This window comes from Tursiops truncatus, chromosome 1 (assembly GCF_011762595.2).
Source record: "Tursiops truncatus isolate mTurTru1 chromosome 1, mTurTru1.mat.Y, whole genome shotgun sequence".
Classification (NCBI taxonomy): Eukaryota; Metazoa; Chordata; class Mammalia; order Artiodactyla; family Delphinidae; genus Tursiops; species Tursiops truncatus.
In genome coordinates, this window is record NC_047034.1 from 164,561,217 (window position 1) to 164,576,784 (window position 15,568).

Sequence of the window (15,568 nt, forward strand, 5' to 3'; positions counted from 1 at the left end):
GCCTCCCTGCATCCGGCTCCATCCGGAAGGGCCGCAGAGACCACCCTGGGTAAGTACAGCTGGCGAGGGCTCTCCCATGTGTGGCTGGAACCCCAGAGGAATATCAGGTCTTCAAGGTGGCACCGTCGCTTCTCCCTTCGCAGGCGGCCCATGACTTTTCACAAGTCAACAGGATAGGCGGAACACCTGTTCCAGCTCATCGCCCAGGCTCTGAGTTGGGACATAGGCAGGTGGACCGTGAAGCAGCCTTGGTGAGAGCCCATCTCTGGGAACTGTTCGCTGCCATGCTGATAAACTAGCAGCAGTCAGCACTGCAAAGCAATCAGCCACGTCAGCTCCCCCATTTTGCAGATGAGGCGACTAAGGTGCAAAGAGGGGGTGTCACCTGGCCCCACAGCTCCGCGGAGGAGTTTGTGGCTGATGGTGAGGGCGACGGGTGTGAGGGTGTGGGCCCCTGGCTTGACAGCCTCCCCAAGCCTGCCAGCACGGAGGCTTGGCCCACCGTGCCTGTCCAGCTGGGGCTTGGGGACGGGAAATTTCATAAAACACCTTAGTTTTGAGTGAAAATACTTCAAAAGCTAATCCCAAGACTTTGCCCTGTTCAGTTAGGTTGGTCTGCCTGAAACCCAACACCCAACAGGAAGTTCCCCTTTCCCCGGCCTAAACCCTGATCCCCGCCCCTCTGCGCTGAAGCACGGCTTCTGCCCCAGGGCCAGCAGAGTCTTCTCTAGGCAGGATCCCGGCCAGAGCTGCAGAACTGCTCTGTGGGTGTGCTCTGAGTGCTGTCGCCCGGATGAGCAAGATGGTCCTGAAGCAGCATCTGTAAGTCAACACTCTGCTTCCGTAATGTGTGTTTATTTGGGGGCCCTTTGTAGAGAATGATGGAGGTTATGAGGGAGCACAGTTCAAGATCCTCCCCGCTGGCCACACTTTGGTGCCACAGCTGATACAAGAGGAGGTGAGGCCTCCAGAGCCCCTGACTCAAAGCTCCATCACCTTAACCCTAGCAAGCACAGACCAGCACACCCAGGTTCCCAAAGGGAAACTGAGGCCCAGAGAAGTCCAGGACTTGCCTGAGGTCACACAGGCTGCTGGGGGAAGAGCTGCAGTAACCATATCAGCCTGCAGGTGGCAGCAGGTGGGGAGAGTGAACATGCCCCTCCAGAGAAGGGGGAAAAGGGACTTGCCTCAGTTATGGCCAGAATTCAGGTTAGGTGTTGGAAAGAACTTCCTAACCTCAGGGGGTTCATCCCAGAAGGGCCTGGAAAATATCTTGATGTGGAGGAAGGGTTTTCTTTCCTTCTTTAGCTATGTGCCTGTGGGAGGTCCCTGTCCCTCTCTGAGCCTCCCTTTTTATTCAGATATTACACGATCACCTACTGTATGCCAGGTATGTAGTATCAAGTCCCGTGATCCCCAAAGGCCCTGCTTTGGGACAGGGGTTTACTCGGCTTGAAGGAAAGGTTGACATCCCTGGCCCAGCATCCCCAGCCTGCTGGAGCCCAGGCCCGAGCCCCCCACCTCCTGCACCTCCCATCAAGGGTAAAAGGGCATTTTGTTCCAGAGTCTGGGAGCCCCTGGACTCTAGAATTCCATTTTGAGGCTCGAGGAACTGGTGCAGTTTGGGCAGTGCCTACAGGTTCACCAGCCGTGTCAGGCCACAGCCTGTGTCCGGCCTGGCCAGAGGCCGAGAGAGGTGGTCCAGGCCTTGGGACTCCAAGGGGTGGTCTCCCTGGGCACTGGACTGATCTTGGCACCTCCTGAGGGGTGAAGTGGTCCCAGACAGACTTGAAAGTGCTGGGCGTCTGGCCATGGGGATGGCTTTGGCTTTTGTAGTGAGAGGTGGATGTCCCGGCAGGGGTCTACAGGCCCCAGGTGATGATGTGTGACCAAGGGAAGAGCTGTGAGGGCCGAAGGAGGCTGCGGTGAGGAGCTGCCCGGTGCGGGGCCAGCACCGGTGCTCTGGGGAAGGGCCTCAGGCCTGCCTTACTCCCCCCTTTCCCCAGACTGCACCCCACAAACACAGCCAGCCAGGCCCCCCCAGCATGGCCCAGGGGGCAGCTCTCAGCTGCAGCAGACGCGCAGCTTGGCCACCAGGGAAGGCACCTCAGTGGGTCGGTTCATTCTGGGGTCGTAAATGAAATGAGCTGTCCAAAGGACGGGGGCGGGGGGGCACCGGAGTGAAAGAATGAACTGTTCCTTGCGGAAACTCAGGGTGCCCCCCGTTCCTCCCCACGAGGGCTGGGGAGCTGGGAGGGGGCGAGGGGCCGCATCCCCTCAACACCCACATCCACACCGATGTGGTCCAGCAGCTAGAGGAGCCCGGGGAGCCGGATTCCAGGCTTCCTATTTTTAGTTTTGCAGTTAACGGCACGCTGTTTGTTTTATATATTTATACTCACCCGCAGAGGGAGCCTGCCCTGAGCCAGCCCGGAGGAAGCCCTTGAGCGAAGGGGAGAGGAGCAGCCCCCGAGCTGGCTTTCTGGAGCCTCCCTTCCTTTGTGCCCATGCCAGCTGCTGGAAACCGTTGTGACCTCGTTGTCGTCCTAATGGGTGGCAGCTGTTTGGGCCACATACCCCACTCTGCTCTTTGGGCCTGGTGTCTGTGAGGCCTTGGCCAGAGTTCATTCACTCATTCACCAAACAGACCCAGGCCTCGATCCACCCTCATGTGCCAGACAGCAAGAAAAATGACCAATAAGACACAGCTGTGCTCCCGGGGAGCTCAGAGGACAGACAGGAAGACAGGAGGGCTAACCTGTGGGATACACGGTGCGGACGAGACAAGATGGAAAGATGAGTAGAAGTTCACCAGCAGAATTTCTACTCAGAGAAGCAGCAAGAGGGCCTCTAGGTGGAGGGAACCACACGTGCAGAGGCCTGGAGGACAGGAGTGTGTCTAAGCTGGGAGGACAGTGGGGAAGGTAGAGGAATGGCGAGGGGATATGGGAGACGAGCAGGCCAGGGGGTCACAGGGGCTGAAGGTCAAGCTTGGATTTGGTCCTGCAGGCACTGCGGAGTGGGGGCAGGTTCAGATGGTTGTGCGTCTGTTGGGGGGAGTCACCATGGCAGCCTGGAATATGAACTGCATGGGGGTGCAGAGAAGACACCTGCTCACAGGCTACTGCAATAGTCCAGGCAAAGGAGGGTGAAGCCTGTGCAAAATGGTCAGAGGGGGAGCTAAGTGTTCCCCAAGGCATCTTTAGCACAAAAGTCATAGGATGGATCCATGCCCCAAACCTCAGGTTCAAGCGTCTCTCAATTTCTTGGGTTCATGGCATTTGATGGGGCCACTGGGGACAAGGTCTTGATAACAGTTTTTGTTATGCCAAGTGTGTAATAACAACAACCCTGCCCTCTCCCTGATCCCTACCCCCCACACATGTTTTAGTGAAGCCTTATGTCCTGGCTCGTGACAACCCCCTCACCACCCCCGAGGCCACATGGAGCCTCTCAGACTAAAGGGTCCAGGGCTCAGAGTCTGGTCCTGCCACCCCACTCTCCTCTGTAGCCCAAAGATGTAATGGTTGTACGATCCTGAGTCTGAGGTTCCCAAATTCGATGTATTAAATTTTAAAATCAAATTTTTTAAATTGAAGTATAGTTGATTTACAATATTATATTAGTTTCAGGTGTACAGCATAGTAATTCAGTACTTTTGCTGATGATACTCCATTAAAAGTTATTACAAGATAAAGCTGTTTCCCTGTGCTATATAATATATCCTTGTTGCTTACTTATTTTTTACACAGTAGTTTATATCTGTCAATTCCATACACCTAATTTGTCCATCCCCCTTCCCTCTCGCCTTTGGTAACTGCTAGTTTGTTAGAGAATATTATGCTTAGTGAAATAATCAGACAGAGAATGATAAATACTGTATGATATCACTTATATGTGGAATCTTAAAAAATAATACAAATGAATGCATGTGCAAAACAGAAACAGACTCACAGATATAAAATCACATTTTAAAATTACATCAAATAATACTAGTGTAATTAGTAGTAATTACAGAGAAAAAATAGATTATACAGATTACCAAAAAGAGGACAAGAAAAATTACCCATAACCCCACCTCTCCAAAGATAACCATTGTTAATACTTTCAGGGATTTTCCCCCATCCAGATCTTTATTTTCTATAAATATTTTTCCTGGAATAAATTTTTTCTAGCCAGGTACACACTGTATATACAGTATATCAATTAATGTAATTTAAAAAATAGAAATAAAAGGAATCTAGAGTGAACTCACTGGAAGGTTGTGGGTTATAGCTGTTTTCTGTTTTCTTCTTCATATTTTTCAGTGTTTTTTCAAGTTTTCTAAAGTGAGCACATTTGTTAGGGGCATAGTGTATTAAACTTCTAGACCTTGATGAATATCCAAGCAGAGGAGTTCAAAATCATGCTTGGACCAACTCCTTTGACATTAGCTGAGGTGTCACCTCTTCCAGGTAGTCTTCCCTGATAACCTCATGCTGGGTTTGGTGCCTTCTCTGTGAGTTTATCTTTGGAATGATAATAATAGCTAACACTGCATGCCAGGCACTATTATAAATATTTTGCCATGTTAAATCAGCTCTTTGAGGTCTATATTATCATTATCCCCATTTTACAGATAAGAAAACTGAAGAACAAGGAAAGAATTCCCTTCCATTTCTAACAAGGACAGAGCAATACCTGAAAAAGTTGAGCTTAAGTTTCCCATTAGCTAAACGTATTGGGGGCTCAAAGTAAGAATTAAGTTCATTTTAGGAAAAAGGTGTAATTTCTTGCACACCTGAGTTTGTGCCCCATGACTCATCTTGGCCATAAAGATTGCCCATCAAAGGGAAAAGCCATGAGAAAATGTCTTTTAAAAAAAAAACAAAACAAAACAGAAGCAGGGAGGACACAGGCGTTACAGCCCTTTCTTCTCATCTGAGAGCGATGTGTCTGCCTTTCTGAGTTGTGAACCTAAGATTTCACAGAAGTGTGAAATCGAAAGACAGAAATCACCGTCTCTGGACCCTCTGGCGACCCCCAGCCTGTCCTGCATACTCAAGGGGACAGACGCCCTGTGAATGAGGCCTCCCTGAGGGGACCCAGGCCCTTGGTGGCAGGGCTCCCTCGCCCTGGACAGGCACACCCAGTGGGACCACCAGCCGAGGGGGCAGTTCCCTGCCTCAAACAAGTGCTATTTCTTTTTCCATGAAAACAACCCAGTTCTAAACCACCGACGCCCGAAATTAGAAAAATACGTGGCCGGTATTATCATAAAACTATTTTAACACGGTGGGGCCCTCTGGGTGGCAGGAGGGGTGGCCAAGAGCCCACAGCAGCCCCTTCCAGTTGTAGCCCCTGGAAACGCTCAGGGGGACGAGAAATTTGGTTTTCATTAGCGGCGAATGTGAGCGGTTCTGTCACTCTGAATGGACCTTTGATTCTGGCTGGCGGTGGAATCTTTCCAGGACAAGTGAGTTTTGTTTTGTTTTGTTTTTTTCGTACAAAATGGGCCAGGCCCTTCTAGCTTACGTCTCCCCGAACTACACAGGGAGTAGTTGACTTCTAACTACTAGAAGTCAAGTTGACTCTTGACTTCTAACATCAAGAGCTGGGGCCAGCAGGAGGGGCACCCGAGACCATTTGGCTTTATTGACCCTGAGGTTTTATTAAAAATGTTATGTTTCCTTGAGGTCTGCCCCAGACCCAACAAGAAGCCCAGCCAGGGAGGGGCTCACCAGGCCAAGGGGATTTTCACCACCTGGAAGACAGCCCACCTAGACCTGCTTTCTCCCACCCCGGTGACCCCCAGAAGTGGCCTCCACTTTAAAACCTCCGTAGAAAACCCTGTCGTTTGACTTCTGTCGACTTCAAGGGAAAGAACACAGGCCCGCTCTTTCATTCATTCGACACATATTGGTTCAGCACCTACTACCGTGATGGGGGCTTGGGAGGCAGCGTGAATAAGCCAAAATCCTGAGCCCCATGGAGCTGACGCCCTTAGTAGGAGAGAAAGACTGTAAACAAACAAATACATGCCATGATTTCAGAAAGGAATAAGGGCTACAAAAAATAAAATGGGAGACTATGATGGAGGAAGACGGAGTGTTAGAAGACAACGTAGTCAGGGAAGGGCCCTCTGAGGAGGGGACACAGCCTGCCAGGAGCTCGGCCAGGTGTGGCTGAATCTCCGCTACAGGTGGCATCTTCCCTGGGGCAGGTCAGCGTGTCTGGAGTCCGGCAGACAGCTATTGATCTGGCAAACTCTCTTCATGATGTCCCGCGGCAGAGAGGAGACAAAGCAGTTTGCCTTTACACGGCAGGGACCACAGAACCCCCTTCCCGGCCCTGCCTGAGCCCCATCATAATAACACTGCCAGGGGCTGTCTTAGCTCAGGTTCCCTAGGAGCAGATCCAGAGGTAGGGAGTTCTGTGGGGTGGGCTTTCAGAAGTGGAATGAAGGAAGTAGGACAGAGCAGGGGAAGAAAGCTAATTCGTGATGTCTTTGGGCTGGAGACTGGCCTCCTTCTGATCTCACTGGGGCCTCTGAAGTGTGAATTGCACCACTGAGTTGCCTCCCAGGCAGCCGGTGTGGCTGACCTGCCCCCGCCAGAGGGGAGTAACCCCCCTGGTAAGATCCCTACTATTGGGAGGAGAGCAATTCTCCAGGGAAGGAGGCATCTATAAGCTGCTAGAGCCAACCTGGTGGCCCAGGGTGGTGTCTGGAATGTTTAGAGGATCAGACACACCATAGTGTGTCGATGCCTCCAGAACATTACCCATACCCCCCTCCCTGGGCCGGTGCCCCATTCCCCTGCCGCTGTGAACCTGAGGAGCAGGGAGTGGCAAGAACATGGGTGCCAGAGGGTGGAAGATGCACCCCGTGAGGATTCAGGGGTCCGACATGTTAATGAAGACAGTAAGGGAAAGGGAGCTGAGGCATGCCACGCCTTCACCTCTAAGAGAAGTCGCTGCACTCTGCACCTTCTACCACGCAGCAGGCAAAAAAGTCCCCCCACCAAAAGATGCATCCACGTCTTTATCCCCGAAACCTGCGATTATTACCTTATTTGGAAAATGGGTCTTTACAGATGTAATTAAGTTAAGGATCTCGAGGTGAGAATATAATCTTGGGTTATCCGAGCAGATCCTAAATCCAATGACAAATGTCCTTATAAGTGACACACAGAGGAGGAAGCAATGTGACCACAGAGGAAGAGACTGGAGTAGAGAAGCCACAGGTCAAGGCATGTCTGGAACCACCAGAGGCTGGAGGAAGCAAGGAATGGTTCGTCCCCTGGAGCCTTCAGAGGGAGCAAGGCCCTGACAACACTTTGATTTCAGGATTCTAACCTCCAGAACTTTGAGAGAGCAAATTCTTATTGTTTTAAGCCACCATCTCTGGCCTCTCTAAATTTTGAAGCAGCATATTCCACACTTGGCAATACTACTCTGACCTATTTATTAGGTGATCAGAAAGCTACCAGCTTTGTGTGTATGTGTGTGTGCGTGTTAAAATACATATAACATAAATTTACCATCTTTACCATTTTAAGTATACGGTTCAGTTGTATTAAATGTATTCACATTGTTGTGTAGTCATCACCATCATCCAGCCCCGTAACTCTTTTCATCTTGCACAATAGAAACTCTGTATCTATTAAATGATAACCCCCAAGCCCCTGACAACCACCACTGTACTTTCTGTCCCTATGATTTTTGACTACTCTAAGTATCCCATATACGTGGAATCATACAGTATTTGTCTTTTTATGACGGCTGATTTCACTTAGCATTAGGTCCTCAAGGTTCACCCATGTTGCAGCATATGACAGGATTTCCTTCTTTTTTAAGGTTGAATATTGTTCCATTGTGTGGATATACCACGTTTTGCTTACCCATTCATCCGTCGATGAATACTTGGATTGCTCCCATGTTTTAGCTATTGTGAATAATGCTGCTATAAACATGGGTGTAGAATATATCTTCAAAACCCCGCTTTTTATTCTTTTGAGTATACTCCCAGAAGTGGAATTGCTGGATCATATAGTAATTCTATTATTAATTCTTTGAGAAGCTGCCATAGTGGGGATGGAGGGGGTGGGTATTTTTTAAGTTGCTTTACAATATTATATTAGTTTTAGACGTACAAAATCGTGTTTCAAAAATTTTATAGACTATACTTCATTTAAAGTTATTATAAAATATTGGCTATATTCCCTATGTTGTACAATATATCCTTGTAGCTAACTTATTTCACTAAGCATAATACTCTCCAGGTCCATCCACGTGGTTGTAAATGGCAAAATTTCATTCTTTTTTATGCCTGAGTAGTATTCCATTGTATATATACACCAAGCCTTCTTTATCCATTCATTTGTTGGTGGGCACTTAAGTTGCTTCCGTATCTTGGCTGTTGTAAATAATGCTGCCATGAACATTGGGGTGCATGTGTCTCTTCGAATTAGTGTTTTCATTTTCTTCAGATGTATGTCCAGGAGCGGAATTGCTGCATCATATGGTAGCTCTATTGTTAGTTTTTTGAGGAGCCTCCATACTGTTTTACACAGTGGCTGCACCAATATACATTCCCACCAACAGTGTCCAAGGGTTCCCTTTTCTTCACATCCTTGCCAATATTTGTTATCTGTGGTCTTTTTGATTATAGCCATTCTGACATCTGTCAGGTGATATCTCATTGTGGTTTTGATTTGCATTTCCCTGATGGTTACCATGTTGAGCATTTTTTCATATTCCTGTTGGCCATCTGTATGTTTTCTTTGGGAAAATGTCTAGTCAGGTCTTCTGCCCATTTTTCAATCGGGTGTTTTTGTTTTTTTTTTTAATTGAATTGTGTGAGTTGTTTATATATTTTAGGTATTAACCCCTTAGCAGTCATATCATTTGAAAATATGTTCCTCCATTCAATAGGATGTCTTTTCATTTTGTCAACGGTTTCCTTTGTTGTTCAAAAGCTTTTAAGTTTAATTAGGTCCCATTTGTTTACTTTTGCTTTTGTTTTCTTTGTCTTAGGAGACAGATCAAAAAAAATATTGCTACAATTTATGTCAAAGAGTGTTATCCCTATGTTTTCTTCCAGGAGTTTTATGTCTTACATTTAGGCCTTTAATCCATTTTTAGTTTATTTTTGTATATGGTGTGAGAAAATGTTCTAATTTCATTCTTTTACATGTAGCTGTCCAGTTTTCCCAGCACCACTTATAGAAGAGACTATCTTTCTCCATTGTATATTCTTGCCTCCTTTGTTGTAGATTAGTTGATCATAACTGTGTGGGTTTATTTCTGGACTGTCTAGTCTATTCCATTGATCTATATGTCAATTTTTGTGACAGTACCATTTATTTTGATTACTGTAGCTTTGTAGTATAGTCTGAAATCAGGGAATGTGATACCTCTAGCTCTGTTCTCCTTTCTCAAGATTGTTTTGGCCTGCCATACTGTTTTTCACAGTGGCTGTACCATTTTGCATTCTCACCAACAGTGAACAAAGGTTCCAATTTCTTCACATCCTCACCAACATTTGTTATTAAAAAAAATAAAACTATCACTTTTGAGACAAAAAGAGAGATAACTCTGCGGAGGTTCAGTCTGCAATGCAAGCTGCCCTGTTATTTAAGCCATGTAACTAAGAAGATTCCACGGTGCTAGATAAGGATATTGGGCAGAGTCTTTGGCAATCCCCAGTAGAAGAGTGCTGGTGCACACTCCTTGGGTTTTCTGCAGCAGAGAACTACTCTTGTTTTGTGATAATTTCTGGCATTCTCCTGGATCCTAATAGAGACTGCATGCCTGACCATGAGACACCCAGCAACTATACCATCTGAGCTCCCCTTGTGAGCTGGGTATTATCAAATCCACCAAGTCATAATATTAGGAGGGCCCAGCATCAATCCATTATAGAATGGAAATGGTATATCTGGAATTGGGACTGATCAGGTCCCGAAGATCCAAGCAGGTTCCATGAAGAGGTGTGCCAGGCCCATGCTGCCCACTTGTGTTGCATCTATACCTGTCCCTCCTGTGACTTCATGGTCATAGTTCCCTATGGTCAACTGTCAGAGGAGTCAAGGACTCAAGTCTGGGTCATGGGCTGGCACACAGCAATGAGCGATGCATGTGGTTGTCCCCTTCATGTGGAGGAAGAAGGACTACCCGTTGGCACTAACTCCCAAGCTGGGTGGTCAGCAGCCTGAAACTGCAAAATTAGAAGATCTCAGATGGCACGGCTGGGAAGACTGGCCTGAGCAGGATGTGTGGAAGGCTCCTCAGGGGCCCCAGTGGGTGAGTCCATTTACAAAGCGTCACCAGCCACAAATCACTGGATCTTGGGACCCTGTGAGGTGGGTCCCTTCGTGGCTCCCCTGGGCTGGGTTCCTGCATCAGTCCTGGCCACAGCAGGCTCAAGGTATGGGTACTTGTCTCAGGTAGGGCTGCCCAGAGTAGACTTTTAGAAGAGGTTCTATGTGCAAGTGAATTTCTTAAAGAAGTGCTCCCAGGACAAGCCATGAACAGAGTGGGGGTATCTGGACCTGGAAAGTGAACTAGTCAGCTCAACCCTGACCTATGGAGGCCTCTGAAGTGTCAGCTGCACCTCAGAGTTTGTTCCCAACTGGAGGCCAGTGAACTGGGCTTTCATACTCCTGCATGAGGACCAGCCAGTCATTATCATGCTAAGGCTGCCCTGGGGACAAAAATGCCCAGGCACTTCTGTGTGTGTGTGTGTGTGTGTGTGTGTGTGTGTGTGTGTGTGTGTGTGTGTGTGTGTGTGTGTGTATGTGTGTGTCAGCAAAACAGCTCTAGTAGCTCAAGGGGAGGCCCCTGAAGAGAGCCACAGGTGCAGGCTGTTAGAAGCAAAGGCACCCGGGAGGGTCACAGAAAGAGAATGTCAGCTCCAGCCTCCTTCCCTGTGTCAGCTCTAGCCAGCTTCCCAAGAGCGACAACTTCTCACCTCAAGCATTGGGTTTCACGGTGTCCCTTCCAAAATTCATGTCCTTCCTGGAACCTCAGACCTTATTTGGAAACAGGATCACTGCAGATGTAATTAGTTAAGACGAGATGGTAAGATCATCATCAGATGAGTAGGGTGAGCATTTCATCTACTATGACCGGTGCCCTTATAAGAGGAGAAAAGACACAGAGACAGGGACACAGGGAGAAGAGCAGGTGAAGATGAAGGCGGAAATTAGAATGATGCATCTGCAAGTCAAAGGACACCAAGGCTCGCCAGCAGCCACCGGCAGCTAGAAGAGAAGCACGGAACAGATTCTCCCTCAGAGCCTCCAGAAGGAACGAACTCTGCCAACAACCTGATTTCGAATTTTTAGTCTTCGAAACTGTGAGAGAACACAGTTCGGCCATTTTAAACTACCCAGTTTGTGGTCCTTTGTTACGGCGGCCCTAGGAAATGAATGCACCTGGAAGCGCCTGGGTGACGGGCAGCAGAAGCAGCACATGGAAGCCCGGGTCTTTGATGAGGAGGCCAGCAGGCCTGCACTGTCATCATCTGGCCAGAGAGACTTGGAAAGAGACTTACGTTCCAAAAGCAAAACGAGCAAAGGAAAAACCACACGCTTCCATCACCTTCCAGGAGGTGAGGAACTGCCACCCCACCCGACAGGAACCTGGGTCTGAGCTGTGGACAGGAGCACCATTAGTCTGGGCTGGAAACACATCCAAATGCTCCTGAGGTTGTTTTTGGAACTACATTGGCCAGATGGGAGAGGTGCTGGGCCTGGCAGCTGGACCAAGGCCCAGTTGGGGGAAGAGGAGGGAGCAGACGGGCACCTGGTGAGCAAGCAAGAGGGATGGCTCTTCGTTGCTCCTGGAGACCCCTTGTCCATGAATGCAGGTCTAGGAAGAGCAGGGGAGGTGAAACCTGGCTGGGACCTTGCCAAGTTGTCCCTCTGGGTGGGAGACCAACAGCCCTATCACCTCAGACCTGGCATCTTTCACTAAACAGAGCATCTTCCCAGGCCAGAGGAAATCTTCAAGGAACAAAAATCCACTAGAAACAGCATCTCCCAAACTTCACTCACTCAAGTATTGTCTCTCCACTTTTTCCCATATCTGGCCCATATCAGCTACACAGGTGTTTTACTTAACATTTTTCTTTAAAATATTGCCTTGGGGCTTCCCTGGTGGCGCAGTGGTTGAGAGTCCGCCTGCCGATGCAGGGGACACGGGTTCGTGCCCCAGTTCGGGAAGATCCCACATGCCACGGATCGGCTGGGCCTGTGAGCCATGGCCGCTGAGCCTGCACGTCCAGAGCCTGTGCTCCGCAATGGGAGAGGCCACAACAGTGAGAAGCCCGTGTACCGCAAAAAAATAAAATAAAATATTGCCTCTTTCTAGTCTCTTCAACACATGGTGCTGGGACAACTGGATATCCGTATGCAAAAGAATGAAGTTGGACCCCTACCTCACATCATATACAAAAACCAACTCAAAATGGATCAAAGACCTACATGTAAGCACTAAAGCTTATAGAGGTTAAATCTTCATGACCTTGAATTTAGCAATGACTTCTTAGACATATGACACCAAAGCACAAGCAACAAAAGAAAAAAGTAGATAAACTGGACTTCTTCAAAATAAAAAATGTTGTGCATCAAAAGACACTACTAGGAGAATAAAAAAGCAACCCACAGAATGAGAGAAAATATTTGCAAATCACATATCTCATAAGGGATTAATATCCAGAATATATAGAGAACTCCTAAAACTCAACAACAAAAAGACAAACAAACCAAATCAAAAATGGGCAAAGGACTTAAAAGACATTCTTCAAAGAAGATATACAGATGGCCAACCAGCACATGAAAAGATACCCAACATCAAAAATCATTAGGGAGGGCTTCCCTGGTGGCGCAGTGGTTGAGAGTCCTCCTGCCGATGCAGGGGACACGGGTTCGTGCCCCGGTCCGGGAAGATCCCACATGCCGCGGAGCGGCTGGGCCCGTGAGTCATGGCCGCTGAGCCTGCGCGTCCGGAGCCTGTGCTCCGCAATGGGAGAGGCCGCAACAGTGAGAGGCCCGCGTACCGCAAAAAAAAAAAAAAAAAATCATTAGGGAAATGCAAATCCAACCCACAATGAGATACTACTTTACATCCACCAGAATGGCCAAAATGTTTAAAAAAGAAAGAAAATGGCAAGTGTTGACAAAGATGTGAAGAAATTGGAACGCTCATACATTACCGGTGAGAATGTAGAATGGTGCAGCCACTTTGAAAAAACAGACTGGCATTTCCTCTAAAAGTTGTACACAGAGTTACCACATGCCCCAGCATTTCTGCTCCTAGATGTATACCTCAAAGAATTGAAAACAGGTATTCAAACAAGTACATGAATGTTCGTAGTAGCACTATTCACATTAGCTAAAAGGTAGAAACAACCCTAATGTCCATCAGTGGGTGAATGGGTAAAGAGAATGTGGTCTACCCATACAATAAACTATTATTCAGCCATAAAAAAGAGTGAAGGACTGGCACATGCTACAACATGGATGAACCTGAAAACGTTATGTTAAGTCAAATAAGTCCGACAAAGAAGATCGCATATTATATGATTCCTTTTATATGAAATATCCAGAATAATTAAATCCATAGAGACAGAAAGCACACGAGTGGTTGCCAGGGCTTGGGGGGGAAGGACTGAGGAGTGACTGCTTAGTGGGTACAGGGTCTCCTTTGGGAGTGATTAAATGTTTGGAACTAGATAGAGGTGACGGTTGCACAACCTTGTAAATGAACTAAATGTCACTGAATTGTACATTCAGTATACAATGAAATTAACAAGAAATGGAAACAATCCAACCGTCTATCAGTGGTTGAAAGGATAAACAAAATGTGCTGTATCCATACAATGGAGTATTATTTGGCCATGAAAATGAATCAAGTACAACATGGAAGAAGCTTGAAAACATTATGCGCTAAGTAAAACAAACCAGCACATACTATATGATTCTATTTATCTGAAATGTCCAGAAGAGACATTGACATTAACGTTGTCTATTGTTCACAATGTTTAGAAATGTCTACCCATAGAAACAGAATAGATGAGTGGTTGCTAAGGGCTAAGAAGAAAGGGGGATGGGGAGTGACTGCTAGAAGGTACATCATTTCTATGGGGGGCAATGAAAATATTCTGGAATTAGTGGTAATGGCTGCATGACTGTATGACTATACTAAAAACCACTGAATTGTACACTTTGTAAAAGGGTTAATTGTATGATATATGAATCATAGCTTTTTTCAGAAAAATGCTTTTGAGTCTGGAAAAACTGGGGACAATCTGGCATGACAGGCTTCTACTCTTCATGATAACGGCACCTACCTCACAGGAGGGATGAGCAGGCTAATAAGCTAATGCGTGATTCTCAAATTTTACATTTTAGCAGAATCTCCTGGAGAGGTTGTTAAAATACCAACTGCTGGCCACATTCCCAGGGTTTCAGATTCCGAAGGAGCCCAAGGATTTGATTTCTAATGAGTTCTTAAGTGACGCTGATGATGCTGCTGTCCCTGGACCACACTTGGAGAAGCACTGAATTAATTCCTGTAAAGCGCTCCGGGTCTGGCCTCTGAGCAAGGACTCACTATCACGTAAGCACATTTTAATTATTCCCATAACCATAACTGGGAGGTTTGCAGGACCAGGGCTATTATCGTGGTGGTGAAATTGAGGCTTAGAGAAAGCAGTAACCACCTGGAGTCATGAGGACTGGAGGTGGCAGGACTGGGACTCGAGCCCAGATATTCTGGTCCGTGTACTTCCCTCTGAATTCCCCACCGTTCCTGAAGCACATGCTAGGTCTGTTCCAGACTCCCAGTGATCCAATCCACTCGCTCCATCTTCAGCAAACTCACTGCAATCTCCCTGCTATTCTGGGGTTTTATCTAAACCCTCTGCTCTCAATCCCCTTCAATCTGGATGCTGCTTCCGGCCACCGCCTCCGCCAGCCCCAGACCAGGTCTCAGCCTTATCCTCCCTGCCCTACCCACCAGAGACCCAGTCCTTGGTCCCAGCAGGCAGGGTTGGGGTAGAGCAGCCTGAACCAAGTCACAGAAAGGAGGGGTGGTCCTGAGATCTCCAAAGGGGTCACATAACGATGCTCTCAGTGAACCCCTCAGAGTTCCTGCGAAGCCATGTTGCATGCCATCCTAGTCGCGCCTGTCAATTTCACAAAAAGGGACTTTCTCAAGGGCAGGGAGTCAGGCAGGCTACAGGATGCAGGATGACGTCCCTCCACCAGGGTCTGTCATTGGCTCATTCATTTAAATATTTCCGGGGCACCTGCTCCGTGTCAGGGGTGTGCTGGGGTTTTTTGTTTGTTTGCTTTTGTTTTTGTTTTTTTGCGGTACACGGGCCTCTCACTGTTGTGGCCTCTCCCGTTGCGGAGCACAGGCTCCGGACGCGCAGGCTCAGCGGCCGTGGCTCACGGGCCCAGCCGCTCCGCGGCATGTGGGATCTTCCTGGACCAGGGCACGAACCCGTGTCCCCTGCATCGGCAGGCGGGCTCTCAACCAATGCGCCACCAGGGAAGCCCGGTGCTGGGTTTTGAGGGAA